This window comes from Oncorhynchus tshawytscha, linkage group LG29 (genome assembly GCF_018296145.1).
Source record: "Oncorhynchus tshawytscha isolate Ot180627B linkage group LG29, Otsh_v2.0, whole genome shotgun sequence".
Classification (NCBI taxonomy): domain Eukaryota; kingdom Metazoa; phylum Chordata; class Actinopteri; order Salmoniformes; family Salmonidae; genus Oncorhynchus; species Oncorhynchus tshawytscha.
Genome location: NC_056457.1, coordinates 2428585 through 2445812, shown reverse-complemented (window position 1 = coordinate 2445812; position 17228 = coordinate 2428585). Strand labels below are relative to the sequence as shown.

At 44.4% G+C, this 17228-nt stretch overlaps 1 pseudogene; it reads right to left on the bottom strand.

The window, feature by feature from the left end:
* Positions 1 to 3914: 3914 nt before the first annotated feature.
* On the bottom strand, positions 3915 to 17031 carry LOC112227596 (annotated as a pseudogene).
* Between the last annotated feature and the right edge of the window lie 197 nt (positions 17032 to 17228).

The window sequence follows — 17228 nt, the reverse complement described above, 5'->3', positions numbered from 1 at the left end:
TATAAGAAGCCCATCCCCAGGCCAGCCTCCCAGCCATGGAAAAGAGACGACTGGAGGGAGGAATGGACATTGAGGATGCGTCCCAAATGGCACCCTATCCCCTTTATAGTGCATTACATTTGATCAAGATCCTTGCAAAAAGAAGTGGACTATATAGGCAATAGGGTGCCATTTGTGATGCAAACCAAGTTTTCTGAAAGGTGTGTTACCATGGGAAGGACTCACCCCTTGTCCTTCATTCCGGTGGGGTTGGAGGGTATATGGTACAATGGAACTGGGTATGTCTGTGCATGGCGTAGGACCGCATCCAGTTGTTTTATTAATTAAAGCCATACAGATATATCAATAGAGGCTTGCATCCATGGCCCATAGCCTACTGAAATGGGGGCATTCTCAGTCATCCATCCTAGGTGTGCTATAACGGATATAAAGGATGTGCAAACCACCATAGTGCCAACATTCAATTGAATCACCAACCCTGTGCCAGGCACCAATTAGGCAGCAGAGCACCCTGAACCCTGACCTGAAACAATGGATATTCTGGTACAGTACAGTGACACTGAGACTTCCCCTTACTCCACACACTGCTTACGTTATTGGGCCAGTTGCTTCCCCATTCTGCTTTCTTTGGGGGTTTCCGATATGTAAACTGTGATAGCTTGTTTTTGTCAGACCTGGCAGATTTCAGTGACTGAAAGTGGAAGCCTGACGTGCCACTGTAACTACAGTGAATGTAGGATAACTCTAGAGGAGAGAGATACACACACTGATAATCTCAAGGGACCTGAGCATGTGTCAGGATCATTCCTGCTCCAACTACACTACTCCCACGTGAAAGAGCGAGAGAGATAGAGGGGAGAGAGGCACATATAGAAAGAGGGGAAAAGGGAGAGGGAGAGATAGAGAGGGTGTTGGGAGTGGGTCAACTCTGCTTATGTTGACGGGTAAAGGGTTGTAGTGAGATTGGGGGAACTACACTGATACACTGCCTGGGATAGTTGTCCCTAAACCTACGGAAGCTGCATGGTGTTATAACCTCTCACAATGTTGTCAGGACAATTCATGGAATTGGGAGGGGAAGTGATTGGAGATTACTTTCCCCACTTATGCACTGGTCCTAAATGGCGCCCTACTCCTACTTTTAACCAGAGACCTATGGGCCCTGGTCAAAAGTAGTGTACTATATTGGGGATAGGGTGTCATTTGGAACATACCATGTGTGTGGAGCCTGGGGAGGTACGTGCTAGTAGCATGGATCAGATGGTTTGCTAAAAGAGCATGTAAAAGTGGTCTGAGAGATAAGGCCCCTTGGAAAGACCGCACTCAACGAGACAGAACATAAGCAAACAAGAAATTGTTCATCCAGAAGTGGCGCTCCTAGTGGCCGGGGACTTAACTGCAGAAAAACTTAAATCCGTTTTACCTCATTTCTACCAGCATGTCACATGTGCAACCAGAGGAAAAACAACTCTAGAACATCTTTACTCCACACACCGAGGCACATGCAAAGCTCTCCCTCCCCTCCCTTTGTCAAATCTGACCATAATTCTATCCTCCTCATTCCTGCTTACAAGTAAAAACTAAAGCAGGAAGTACCAGTGACTCGCTCAATACGGAAATGGTCAGATGAACGCGGATGCTACGCAACAGAACTGTTTTGCTAGCATAGACTGGAATGTGTTCCGCGATTCATTCAATGGCATTGAGGAATATACCACCTCAGTCACCACAGATGACGTAATCTCAATCGCACTCCACACTGCCCTTTCCCACCTGGACAAAAGGAACACCTATGTACATTGACTACAGCTCAGCGTTCAACACCATAGTGCCGACAAAGCTCATCGCTAAGCTAAGGACACTGGAACTAAACACCTCCCTCTGCAACTGGATCCTGGGCTTCCTGATGGGCTGCCCCCAGATGGTAACGGTAGGCAACAACACATCTGCCACGCTGATCCACAAAACTGGGGCCCCTCAGGGGTGCGTGCTTAGTCCCCTCCTGTACTCCATGTTCACTGTTCAACAAACTATCATGGTCCAAACACACCAAGACAGTCATGAAGAGGGCAGGACAACACCTTTTCCCCCTCAGGAGAAAATATTTGGCAGGGGTCCCCAGATCCTCAAAAGATTATACAGCTGCACCATTGAGAGCATCCTGACCAGTTGCATCACCGGCTGGTATGGTAACTGCTCGGCATCCGACCGTAAGGCGCTACAGAGGGTAGTGCCTACGGCCCAGTACATCACTGGGGCCAAGCTTCCTGCCATCCAGGACCTATATACTAGGCGGTGTCAAAAATTCTCAAGGACTCCAGCCACCCAAGTCATAGACTGTTCTCTCTGCTACCGTACAGCAAGTGGTACCGGAGCGCCAAGTCTAGGTTCAAAAGGCTCCTTAACAACTTCTTCCCCCAAGCCATAAGACTGCTGAACAATTAAACAAGTGGCCCCTGAACAATTTACATTGACCCCCACCCCCTGCGACCTGCTGTTTATTAACTATGCGTAGTCACTTTACCCCTACCTACATGTACAAATTACCTTGACTAACATTGACTCGGTACCGGGACCCCCTGTATATAGCCTCGTTATTGTTATTTTGTGTTTTATTTTATTTTTTACTTTAGTTTAATTAGTAAATATTTTCTTAATCAACAATGCAGTTCAATAAATAGAGTTAAGGGCTTATAAGTAAGCATTTCATGGTAAGGTCCACCTGTTGTATTCAGCGCATGTGACAAATAAAATTTGATTTGAAATATAGGTATGTAACCTAAATGGCACCCTATTCCCTATATAGTGCACTGCTTTTGAAAGGTAGTGCTGGTGCACTATATTGGGGATAGGATTACATTTGGCGGACACGACTTGGAACGCTGGAATGTTTTCTTCTAGCAAAATAGAATTACAATAAAAATGGCCTTCCTCGGTCCACTATTTCACTGCAAGTTTTAAAACGCTAAAGTGCAGAGGTGTAAAAGTAGAATTCCAAATCCAAGACCAAGACCATTTTTATATCTTCTTTATCCTTAGTTTCTTTTTTATACAATCCCTCCCATTTTATAAACCCCTCAAGCCACCTTTGTAAATTCTTTCAAGGCTCTGAAGGGGGAGAGGCTTGGAGCCAAGGAAAAGCCCCAGCAACATAAACTATGATCAGACCTTGGTTCAACTATATGAAATCAATCCAAATACGCTAGCTGGGCTTGATTGAGCTTGCCTGGCGCAATAGAACCAAAATAATAGTCAAAAAACTGAAACCCCCTCCTAGCTGTCACTAAAGCAAATGCTGAAAGCACTTGAAAGAGTTCAACTTTATTTGAACCCAGGTCTGACAAGGTCCACAGCGCCTTTGTCTCTAAAACCGCCAGAATTCCTCTGAGTGTTGGCTCATAAATCAGAACCTATGGTTTGCTGCCCGGAGACACTGAGAATGGGGGTCAACGCAAGCAGGTTAGCCAAACACACCCCTGGAGAGGTGCTAGACCCACTTCAGAAGGAGTACCCCTCAGCAGAGAGCGAGGATGTGTCCCAAATGGCCCATAGGGTCAAAAGCAGTGCACTGTAAAGGGAATAGGCGGCCATTTGAGACAGAGACACTCGGGTGGGCTAGATACTCATCTCTGGTACGGAAGAACTAGTCAGTTACATAATAACATAGGTAGACATTTAGAGAAGGTATAACATTACTTTGACCCTGACCTTGCCACCTCTCTGTACAGGAAGTCTTGGTTCATATCCACAAACGGTCAAAACCTAGGATTGTATTACACATGAATACCTACAGTACCTACCTAGTGATAAATACAAGAGTAGAGTTTGTCATGTTAAATCATTGTTCCCTTGCATGAATAAATGCCTAATAGTAAACCATAGCCATATTTAGGTACAGGACAGAATCAGATCAGTTCTGTTCTACATAATTCATTTATTTTAGTGTTTGGTACAGTTGCACCCTCCTGAACCAACCTCTGACACACAAGCGCTCTCTTAACCTAGTTACTCAAGAGGGAAGGGGTAGAGAAGAAAAATTCAAAGCCATCCTATAATGTAACGTATGTTTTTGAGGCGGCAGCGGGCGCTCCTCTCCTTCCCGTCGCTGTGCCCCCATGGCAGAGGAGGAACTTTTCAAACTGGATCCCTTCACCCCCTGACCTCATGCTGCACAGAGTGGAATAACAGCTGTGGGGCCACCACACACTCCTGCTCCTGAACCACCTTCTCCTGGGACGCTCGTTGCTAAAGCCACTCACACACGCATATTCTGTCACTCTCTCAAACACAAACACTCGCTCACTCTCTCAAATATACCCAAACTTTTGCCCCCTCAAACATACAAGCACAAATGGAAAGACCTACAGTAGTACCTTTATGGTTTGAAGAACTGCAAAGGAGGCAGAAACTTACCGTAAGTGGAAAAGGCACTCATTCCTTCTCCCTAACGGCAAACTATTCAGTGGTAGGGTTCATTCAAAGAGAGTGCTAAGGTGGCAAGAAGTTTTGATTAAAAAAATAACTTACATTATCTTGGCCTTGTGTACTCCGTTCACTGAACTTATCATTAAGGTTTGGGTTGGAAATGCCTACTTCCAAATTGGCAATAAAGGATTATGAGCAGATCTGGAAACAAAGTTAAGGCCCTGTCTCTTTCTTTCAGTCTCCACCGAGAAAACTAAAGACTTGTGTTTAAAATGGAATGTGCCTACTCTCTATCCAAATATTTGACATGTTAGCTCAACGAGTAGCCGGGAAGAGGTCCATCCATTTTACAGACTAACCACGCCGCTGGCTCCTCTCTCCTCCAGACAACTGACTTGATGAGTAACGGTATGGACTGTTTAAATATGGACTGACTAGCAAGGATGCATCGTTGTTTTTGGACAGTTGACGGTAAAAGTTGAATCTTGAAATAACAAATGTCAGACTGTTCCTTATCCACCACACATTTCAAAATACTGTTTTCATTTTGGTATAAAAGTCAATTTTGTGACACTGATTTAACAAAAAACATCTGAAAACATTTGATGTAACGTAAACAAACAAAAAGATGTATAGTCAGATGCTAGAAGTTAATATCTTCTTTAAGTACATTATTTGCAAAGGTTGGCATGGAGAGTAAATAAGTCCTTTCTTATCAAGAGCATCTGGTCACGGAAACATTTATACCCCATTTCACACAATCATGCCAATCCAAACCATACTGCGCCAGCTTCTATATTTTCGTCAGGACAGTTCCAGCTACCATAGCGGATGTCTAAACAGGCCAGCTCAGTACAGCTTGGCTCGGCTCGGCTCATAAGTCCACTAATGTGGTGTCTTTAAGGGTAGGACTTTAAGTGCGTGTTGCCCTTGGACTTATACCTCACCAGTGCCATCTAGTGGTGATGGTCTGCAAAACCGTGTGCAGAGTGCACAGTATGAGTGACCTACAAATCATTTTGCATCCCAAATGACTACTGATCGAGATAAGTGATTCTGCATCTCGCCTGGGCTCAGACTGATACCCACAAACACAATGAATCTTCTCCTCTAGCTCTTTTTCCTCGTGGTGTTGATACTGTTGCCCATCTTCTTCTCCTCCCTGTTCTTTAGAGACTCCAGCAGGATCTCGAGCCTCTTGCTGGCCGCCTGGGAGACGGAGGGCATGAGGAGCACAGCCAAGCCCCAGGGAGCATTGTTCCCGGTACCGGTCCCGTTACTGCCACTGCTGTGCGGTACTTTGAACTCCCGCTGCTGCATCATCCAGGCGCTCTCCCGACTCAACGCCACAAAGTGCTCCGGCTGTGTTCTGTTAACGTGCTTACTGACGTTCAGCGCTGGCTTGAAGGGGTTCTGGATGTGAAGGGAGAGACCTCAGGTTTGTTCTGCTCTCTGTCCTGTGTGAGAGCGAGCAAAGAGAAGAGTGGGGGAGAACGTAAGAGATTAAAAGACGGTGGGAGTGAGAAAGAGAGGGGTGACAAAACATAAAAACACACTGGCTTTATAAATGGTCCATCTATCTTAGGTGTTGTTGCTGTTATGTAGGCCACCTGGACCCAGTTATAAAGGGTCTGGCTGTTACATCTCATCATTCGCTAGCAGGCTCTGTCCCAAATGGCACCCTATTCCCTACTACTTTTAAATCAGGCTCCATAGGGCTCTGGTCAAAAGTAGTGCAGTGTGTAGGGAATAGGGTGCCATTTGGGACGCAAATAGTGTCAACCTAGCTGTGATGAACGGGCCTGGGGGCAGCACCAGCAGGGTAGACACAGGTTCAATCATCAATCATACCACAACATCACTAGCCTGGTCCAAGATCTGTTTCTGCCATCTTGCTAACTCTTTGGCAATTCCAGTGTCCTAGGCTAGACCATTGCTGCTTTGGAAAAGTAGTGCACTATATGGAATTGGGTTCCATTTGTGACTCTGTACTATTCTGTAACTGTCACACAGACAATAAAAACCTTGGTAAAAGATCTATCTCCAGAGCCCTCCAAGGTTCCATGCAAACAACAGATGCACCTGGGTTCAAATAGCATTTTTTTTTTTAAACGCTTTAGCTGCGCCTGATTGACATTGCCTGACACAATGGAAACAATGGAATAGTCCCAAAGGTGTAAACGCCTCAAATCTAACACCCCAGGCAAGCTCAATTGTACCCCTCAAAGTATTTGAAATAAATCAAACACTATTTGAATCCAGGGCATGCATGGCATGCAATACCTAAATACTCTATCCCCTAAGCCGGTGGTTGTAAAAAGGCTGAATGGATGGAGAAACAGAGATGGAGCCTCCAGCTCCATGGGATGGAGAGATGACCATGGACCATAAAGCCATCAGTCAGGGCAGAGGGAGAGTGCCAGGGCGAGAGAGGGAAAGGGGTAGAGAGAGGAGAGAGGGCCAGGGAGAGGGAGGGAGAAAGGGCAGGAGAGGGAAAGAGAGAGGGTAAGAGGGCAGGAGAGCGAGAGGGCCAGGGAGAGAGAGGGAGGGAGAGGGACAGGAGAAGGAAAGAGAGAGGGAAAGGGTAAGGGAGCAGGAGAGCGAGAGGAGAGCGAGAGGGTAAGACTGCCAGGGAGAGGGAGGTAGAGAGGGAGGAGGACAGGAGAGGGCCAGCTCTGACTGCTGATAGCTACTCTGAGGAAAAATGTACTTACCATGACATGTGGTTGTCCCACCTAGCTATCTTAAGATGAATGCACTAACTAAGACGTTCTGGATAAGAGCAACCTGCTAAATGACTACAATGTAAAATGGTAGGACACAGAAGACAGGGAATAGGAGAGTGTGGGAGAGGAGGGAGACAGGAGAGACGCAGTACACAGTAAAGATGATTAATGGTGGTTTCTCTACTGGTGAAAGATTATATGCAGAGGCCATGACCACAAGTCTTCCTACAGGCCTTCCTTTAATACTTCAGTCCTGACCCTGGGTTCTCACACACACACACACATGACCCTGGGTTCTCTCTCACACACACACACACACACACACACACACACACACACACACACACCCCACCCTGGGTTAACGTCCTTACAATATTTTTACTCTCAGGAACCATGAGGAGATGATGTACAACAGAGGCCTGCATCCTAAATGGCACACGATTCCCTATGGGCCCTGGTCAAAAGTAGCTCACTATATAGTAGGGATGTAACGATTACACATCAGCCTGCGATTCAAATGTTTAAGATAACACTGCATTGGTCCACAGACCCCAGATTATTTTTCAAACATGAATCGCCGATAAACTAACATGTTTTGCTCATATTACTTTCTTTCGACCTTGAGACAACAACTAATCCTTTGTGATAACTGATGCGTCTTATCCTTCAGTGTCAAACTAAAAGCATGCAACTGTTGACAGTCATTGATTTATACTGAACAAAAATATAAACGCAACCTGTAAAGTGTTGGTCCCATATTTCACCAGCTGAAATAAAAAATCCCGGAAATGTTTTATACAAACAAAAAGCTTATTTCTCTAAACATGTTTACAACCCTGTTCGTGAGCATTTCTCCTTTTGCCAAAATAATCCATCCATTTGACAGGTGTGGCATATCAAGAAGCTGATTAAACAGCGTGCTCATTACATAGGTGCTCCTTGTGCTGGGGACAATAGAAGGCCACTCTAAAATGTGCAGTTTTGTCACACAATGCCACAGATGTCTCAAGTGCAATTGGCATGCTGACTGCAGGAATGTCCACTAGAGCTGTTGCAAGAGAATTGAGAATTGTTTAAGAGAATTTGGCAGTGCCTCACAACTGCAGACCACGTGTAACCACGCCAGCCCAGGATTTCCACACCTGGCTTCTTCACCGGCGGGATCATCTGGGACCAGAAGCCCGGACAGCTGGCGAAACTGTGGGTTTGCACAAACAAATAATTTCTGCACAAACTGTCAGGAACCGTCTTGGGAAAGCTCATCTTTGTGCTTGAATGTGGAGAAAAAAAGTTCACCAAAATCTTCCAAAACGGTCAAAACCCTTCGATTTTGAGATGGGGTGAAATCCAAAATTGTGCTATATATTGGTTATGTCATAGTTCATTTGTAAATGATGAATATTGATACATTTCTAGCTCAAACACTATCTGCTAAATGTACAAGTTAATTAGTGGGTGATGGTGATTTCAGAACCAAAGGCTACATAGTCCCCCTTAATCTGATAATGGGGTGGTAGATGCCTTGTCTCCCCCTATGGGTCAGATCAGGTGCATACATAGTATACACCATAGACAAACATAATTTACACACACAAGTCAGCTCAGACCAATCCAGCTCAGAGGCTTAGCTCATGAGCTCCATCAGCATCAGACTTATATTTGAATGGAAAATGAGTGTGTTTATGCAACAAATGTTAGTGCATCGAATCATATTGTATCGATTCATTCTCTAATCAAAGAGAATCGCACGGAATCATTTCAAACTAAAATGTATCGTTCCTGTATCATATCGGAACCCATCTATCTAGATACGTATTGAATCGTCTTGAAAGGGAAAGATGCACATCCCTACTATACAGAGAATAGGGTGCCATTTGGGACAACCTTGGCCTGCAAAGGAATTAAATGAAAAACAAACTGGGTGAACTGTAACTAAATGAACACGTATGTGTCTAAGATTGAATAAACGTGTTGATTATGTTTTCTTATCGAGTGTGATGAACTGCTGATTGTGTTCATTGGAGATGGGTAGAGGGGAGGAGCAACTATCAATCACACAGTCCTCTGACAGCTGTAGTCTTAGCTGGCACGGAGAGACATTCGTGCAATGCTGGTGTGTGTGTGTGGGTGTTTGATCCACCAAAAACCCACTTTATTACCAACAGCTTCCCCTCTTGGCTCTCAGCCCTGCGACTAGGGAGAGCTAGCCAATGAAAGATCTCAAACGCCATTAGCTATCTCTCCAATCTGGTTCTGATAGTATCTGCAGTCCTTTTTCCCCCGCCAATTATAAACTACGACCATGAAACAATGGCAATTATGCACAGGGGTGAAAGTGCTGCTGGAATCCCTTCTGAAAGGATTGGCAGTTTACAGCTAAAAGGGTTCCAGAGAAGGCTATTTCTGTTTAAAGCTCTCAGTGCAGCACCCTCATCTTGTGTCCAATCAACATAGAATGACTTGGTACTAATTCAATCAGAATGGGCTGTGTGTGCCTGTTACCTTTCTGTTGTGCATGGACATGCGGCCGAATGTGAAGGTTCCGTAGAACTCAAAGAACTCCTGCAGCAGTTGCTCTGAAAGGAATCCCAAAGAGTATGATAACAAATACCACAATTATAATGATCAATAAACCTGTTTGAATGTGGAAATAAAATGTATACAAAATATTAGTATGTATGCTCTGGTTAAGGGACAGGGGGTAGTCCCCCCCCCCCCTGCATTTCAATCATCAGACCTCAAGAGGCCGATATAGCACCTTCTTGCTCCATGTGTGAATGAATTGTAATGTCTGCATACCATGGTCTTCAATGGCAGTGGTTCCCAACCTTTTTATGGGCCCATACCCCTTCAAATATTCAACCTCCAGCTGGTACCCCCTCTAGCACCAGGGTCAGCGCACTCTCAAATGTTGTTTTTTGCCATCATTGTAAGCCTGCCACACACACACACATACAATATATTTATTAAACATAAGAATGAGTGTGAGTTGTGGTCACGACCCGGCTCGTGGGAAGTGACAAAGAGCTCTTATAGGACCAGGGAACAAATAATAATATATTCATAATCAATAATTTTGCTCTTTATTTAGCCATCTTACATATAAAACCTTATTTGTTCATCAAGATACACTGTTTCTTAATGCAACTGCTGTGTCAGATTTTTTTAAAACGTTATGAAAAAAGCATACCATGCAATAATCTAAAACGGCGCTAAAACATAATTATATTTCTCCGCCATGTTGGAGTCAACAGAAATACGAAATTACATCATAAATATTCCCTTACCTTTGATGATCTTTCATCAGAATGCAGTGCAAGGAGTCCTAGTTCCACAATAAATCGTTGTTTTGTTCCATAATGTCCATTACTAGTGTCCAATTAGCTGCTTTTGCTAGCACTGTTAGTTCACATGTCCAAAAGCTGGTGCTGTTCCAGGCGAACTTGGACGAAAACTTCAAAAAGTTATATTCCAGGTCGAATAAACTGGTCAAACTAAGTAGAGAATCAATCTTCAGGATGTTATTGTCATATATATGCAATAACGTTCCAACCGGAGCATTCCTTTTTGTCTACAGAGTCATGGAACGCAGGCGATATCAACAGTAATGTGCGCAACCAGGAACTAGCATTCTGACAGACCACTGACTCAATCCCCTCCCATCCGGTCATACATCACACTAGAGGCTTCATTCCACGTTCTACTGACTGTTGGCATCTAGTGGAAGGAGTAGGAAATGCGAACCTATCCATATCTTGTTTGGATGTGAATAGGCAATGACTTGAAATTCAACCAGCCCCAGAATTTCCACTTCCTGTTTGGAAATTTGCCTGCCCTATGAGTTCTGTTATACTCACAGACATAATTCAAACCATTTTAGAAACTTCAGAGTGATTTCTATCCAATAGTAATAATAATATGCATATATATTAGCATCTAGGACAGAGTAGGATGCAGTTCACTGGGCACGCAATTCATCCAAAGTGAAAATGCTGCCCCCTATCCCTAATTAAACTGCTACTACTAAACTCAGCAAAAAAAGAAACATCCTCTCGCTGTCAACTGCGTTTATTTTCAGCAAACTTAACGTGTAAATATTTGTATGAACATAAGATTCAACAACTGAGACATAAACTGAACAAGTTCCACAGACATGTGACTAACAGAAATTGAATAATGTGTCCCTGAACAAAGGTGGGGGTCAAAATCAAAAGTAACAGTCAGCATCTGGTGTGGCCACCAGCTGCATTAAGTACTGCAGTGCAGCTCCTCCTCATGGACTGCACAGGATTTGCCAGTTCTTGCTGTGAGATGTTACCAAACTCTTCCACCAAGGCACCCGCAAGTTCCCGGACATTTCTGGGGGGAACGGCCCTAGCCCTCCCCATTCCGATCCAACAGGTCCCAGACGTACTCAATGGGATTGAGATCCGGGCTCTTCGCTGGCCATGGCAGAACACTGACATTCCTGTTTTGCAGGAAATCACGCACAGAACGAGCAGTATGGCTGGTGGCAATGTCATGCTGGAGGGCCATGTCAGGATGAGCCTGCAGGAAGGGTACCACATGAGGGAGGAGGATGACTTCCCTGTAACGCACAGCATTGAGATTGCCTGCAATGACAACAAGCTCAGTCCGATGAGGCTGTGACATACCGCCCCAGACCATGGCGGACCCTCCACCTCTAAATTGATCCCGCTCCAGAGTACAGGCCTCAGTGTAAACGCTCATTCCTTCGACGATAAATGCGAATCCGCCCATCACCCCTGGTGAGAAAAACCGAGACTCGTCAGTGAAGAGCACTTTTTGCCAGTCCTGTCTGGTCCAGCGATGGTGGGTTTGTGCCCATAGGCTACGTTGTTGCCGGTGATGTCTGGTGAGGACCTGCCTTACAACAGGCCTACAAGTCCCCAGTACAGCCTCTCTCAGCCTATTGCGGACAGTCTGAGCACTCATGGACGGATTGTGCATTCCTGGTGTAACTCGGGCAGTTGTTGTTGCCATTCTGTACCTGTCCCGAAGGTGTGATGTTCGGATATACCGATCCTGTGCAGGTGTTGTTATACGTGGTCTGCCACTGCGAGGACGATCGCAGTGGTCCGTCCTGTCTCCCTGTAGCGCTGTCTTAGGCGTCTCACAGTATGGACATTGCAATTTATTGCCCTGGCCAAATCTGCAGTCCATGCCTCCTTCACGCAGATGAGCAGGAACCCTGGGCATCTTTCTTTTGGTGTTTTTCAGAGTCAGTAGAAAGGCCTCTTTAGTGTCATAAGTTTTCATAACTGTGACCTTAATTGCCTACCGTCTGTAAGCTGTTAGTGTCTTAACGACCGTTCCACAGGTGCATGTTCATTAATTGTTTATGGTTCATTGAACAAGCATGGGAAACAGTGTTTAAAGACGTTACAATGAAGATCTATGACGTTATTTGGATTTTTACGAAATATCTTTGAAAGACAGGGTGCTGAAAAAGGGACGTTTCTTTTTTTGCTGAGTTTAGTTTGATGGTTGTAGCCATCAATTGTGCCATTACGAATCGCCCATATTAACAAACTTATTTCATGTCAAACTTATCGCAGGCATTTCAAACACATTTTTGTAGTATAGACTACTTCTCAAAAATGAACAATATCAGCAAAATTCTTGCGATAAGTGATCACTCTGGATCATTTTCAGCTTATCGTCCCAGCTCTAATAGAGGGAGCCAATACAGTTCATCATGAGGAAAAGAGAGCGAGAGAGAGAGAGAAAAAGTGAGAGTCCTGAACAGAATCCTTGACCATGTCAGCCGAGGGTAGTAGAAGAGATTGGTTGTGTGTGTGTGTATGTGTGTGTGTGCACAAGGTTAAATAGTGCTAGGAGGGTCAAAGCCCTCTGCCAGAGTGATAGGGCCTTTATTGTGATGAAGGCCCTATGATGCCTGGGATAGTGTCTCTGTCTGGGCTAAGATGGAGGGAGGGGGGATAGATTGCTTTTGGAATGCAATTATTTGAGAGCCAAGGTGACAAGGGAAGCAGGAGTACGAGCGGTGGGAAGAGAAGCATGACTGGACTACACCAACACAGATATTTTTGTTGCCAATTAGGATCAGCAACCCAATTGCCACTCGCTCAGTGGTCCATGGCTACCGGCTGAACATCAATTTCCAAATTTCTGAATAAAACTAGGAAGTGTAGCAATGCAAGACTACTACCTGCCAGCTCTTTGAGATGATACTGATAGTATAGATTTTTGTTAAAAGAAGTTGCTGCTCAGTGCTCCATTTTTCACTAACTGCTTTGAGGCAGTCCATGGTGGGCAGTTTGGGCTTGCTTGTGGGTGTGGGTGTGTGGGTCTGTGTCTACCTGCTAGTTCCTTGAGGTGGTCCAGGGTGAGAAGTATAGGAACAGTCCTCCTTTGCGTGAGAGAGAAATTGGTGATCCAGGCATAGAGCTGGTGATACTGTGGGCCCAGGCAGGCCCAGCACTGAACACTGAACACCAAGCAACGCACCCGCCGATCCAGCCGCCCATACAGGTACAGAAACTCAGAGCTATTCATCGCCACCCTGCGGACACATACAGAATGACAGTCAAGACACACAGTGCAGTACGCATTCACTGTAGCTGAAACACTTGATACTATCTGGGATTTTTGAATTGATCTTTCTGACACATTCATTTCTATCACCATTCCTAAGCATTTAATATGATAAGATATTAAAGCAGAATACCCTCATTATCTGAGAGACTTGATACTGTCTGGGACTTTTGAATTGAACAACATTTATAACATTCTAGAAGCAGAGAAAATGAAAAAGTCAGTGGCACACACTATCCACCAGGGGGCAACATTTAGCTGGACATCGTAATTCTCACTTCCTAAATATCCCTCTGTTTTGCAAGGATGACAAACTGTGTATAACCATACTCTTCAATGTTTTTAACATAAACACACAGTCAGGGTGTCTCCACTCTACCCTACTCGATTTCATTACAAACTGAGGCGTGGATGTGTTTGTTTCTAATCATTAGCAGGTGTGTGTATCTGGCTGCTTCACTCTCAGGCTAACTCAGGCTAACCACAGAAACCCTTAGTCCCAAGGAAAGAAGAAGTGAAACACATGACCCATCGATCTTCTGCCCTCTCTCCCTCTCTCTCTCCTTCTACGCAACTTGAGTTTCAGTTTGCTTTGTGCAACACCAGTAGGTTTTGAAAGGCAACAGAGTTTCTATGAAGCATTAGAGCAAAATGACAAACTGCAACTGACATTTAAACGGTGACTATTAGTTATGTGGACAGGTGAACTTTAAACAACTTCAACAATTCAAAATCCTAACAAATTGGTCACTTATATAGAAGTAGAACTAGGCAGGCAGAAGTATGTTTGTAGGCTTTAATGATTCACAATTGTTTAACAGGAACAGGACAAGCTTTATAGAAGGCTTTCTGATTTAATCATACTGATGATGCATTTGAGACGGATTACACCAATAAAGGAGTTTGCTCAGTGACTCTTCAATGTGTGTGTGTGTGTGTGTGTGTGTGTGTCTGCGTGCTATCATGCATGCGTGCGTGTCTGTCAGCATGTGTGTATCTGTGGAAACAAGTCCATATGTGTGTCTTTGTCTTACCTATTGTTGGCTGTGAGGTCACACTGGAACCCTTAATGGTCGGTGGGTAAAGCGGACCAGGGGACAGCGAGCGTTGAGGATCTTCTGCACCCCGACACAGCCGGGTCCCAAACTGGTCTACACACTCCCCAATCACAGACAGGATACTCTGGGTCGCCGCCGCTCAGACGCAGACCTCTTTGTCTGGTACCTGCTTTTGGCCGGGCAGATGGGACAAGACCATTTATTGAACAGCATTTTTAATTACGGAAACATTGGCTCTAAATGCATAGGATCACAGTGAGTATGCGAGTGAAGATGGTGGGCCAAAGGCTGAAAAAGATATGCCGACGGCGTATACACGAAAATACACGAAAGTGCATAACCCTGCATCTTTTAATCTCCTAGGCCTTTGAGTACATTTTTGGAAGTCAGAGTGACACTCAAAACATTCACATAGAAAAGATACAACTTTGACAAGCTCTGCAAGCGCTCTTCATACATGAGGGTCTTACATTTCTACTGAACAGCCTTGTCTACAGAAGAGGAAGTTGTGATTTGTAGCACTGCATGCATCTCTCACCTCTTTTTTTATCAGCCTGTTGTTTTACCCGGAGAGAGAGAGAGAGAGAGAGAGACTGATAAGGACCTCAGGCTCAGTGGGCTTCCTACGGGGCTTTTCCCACACTACGTCAAACACATTTTCTATAGGGACATTTTGGCAACTGCTAGGACCGGGGTTACACTTGTTTTTGTGGCTGTTCAGTCCAAAACCTCCCGATTTTTTTCACAATCCCATATGTAGATAAGTCCCCTCTTCAGATGAACATCTCCAGCAGCAGGGCGTCTGTGGGCTTCAGACCGAACCTGTGAAGCTTAATAGGAGTCGAATGGTAAAGGTGTATCGTTTTCGATTGCGTTAGCTTTAGAGACATCTGCCGAAAACCTCATTCCATTCTGCATTGGTGATATCGCAGTCCAAGTCTATTTCCCATATTCTCTTCACGGCCTGGAGTCAGATGATATTACTCCAAGGTTCACTCTATAGACTCCAGGAGTTTTATTTGATAGATGGTGTGAAAACGATTGGAACCATTTCCGTTTGACCGCTAGGTTTTATGGGTATTATGACACCTGCACTGTGGGGCTTTATGGAGTCTGAATTGCTTAGAAATAGTTCCATTGGCGGTAAATGTGGCACTGGCCCCCGGAATACAGGGTTTTGATCCATCATATAAAGTGGGGGCGAAATCCATCGGACTCCAGGCCTTTAAAAAGGAAACCCCACTCCACCCTATCAAATGCATTCTCAGCATCTAGGGACAGAGCTATGGCAGGGGTTTGGCAGGTCCTCATAGCCCATTTTATATACTTTTATTTGTTTGCCATCAGCGCCGTACCGGTGTTGGAAAAAGCCAACCTGATCAGGGTAAACCGGGGTGCTTATAAAGCGTTCTAGTATTTTTTGTTGACTTTAAACAATATAATTAGGTCACAGTTTAGTATTGAGAGGGGGTGGTAAATTCCCACATTGTGTAGGAGAAAAGATAGACCTCCTTATAAATTACTCCCTTAACAATACAATATTTTCAATTAATTGAATTATGTTCAGTTATTTTTGGATATGCTATTTTCCATCATACCGTAGTTACATACAAACAGCATTGCTTTTGTTTCCATACATTCGTGTTGATTTGTAGATTCATATCTTAGCACAACTGAAATACTTACATATTATATAAAATGTGTTGATATTTCCATGTCTGGATAAATACTTCAGTAACTTTTTGTTGTTGGTTTTAGCAGGGCGGCTGATTAGGACAGATCTCTCTGCCTGCTCTATCCTCTCTTCTTGTAATGTGTAAAAATATTTGTCTCCCTCCTTTGGTTCTAAAGGAAATGTAGGCCTAATCCATCTCGCTAACTACACATATGCCATGCTAGTATGGTGTTTTTGCGAGCTACTTGCCACAACTTTGTGACCCCTATTATGCCTTTAATGTTGAGCATGATCAGCTAAACTACATAAATTAACAAGTGGCAGGGAGCTTGAACTGCAGTAGTGTTGGGGCAACTGCCAGCTAGCTAGCTAACGTTACCTACAATGAATGGCTAGCTCATGTTACTTACAGGATGCGTCCCTATCGTTGGATGAAAAACCTACCGATTTCATGTTTCTTTTTGAGTACATTGGTCTTCCTAGCAGCAGTACTAGTTCCGATCTTTCTTTGAAAGCATGAATCTAGTTATTGGAAGCGTTTTGAGAGGCTACCGCTTCCTCTCATACATAACCTACACGCCAAAGGAGGACGCCATTGATGACCTGAGAGTGGCATTTAAGCGCATATGCGTGTTCCCCCTGTTCAGAGACGGTTCAAACAGAACAAAGAAGGCTCAGTCAGCTGTAATATTAATATTGGGTTTTTACTCATGTGCAATACCAAACTGATCAATTTAATTGTTTGTAATTGAAATGACTTTGTTT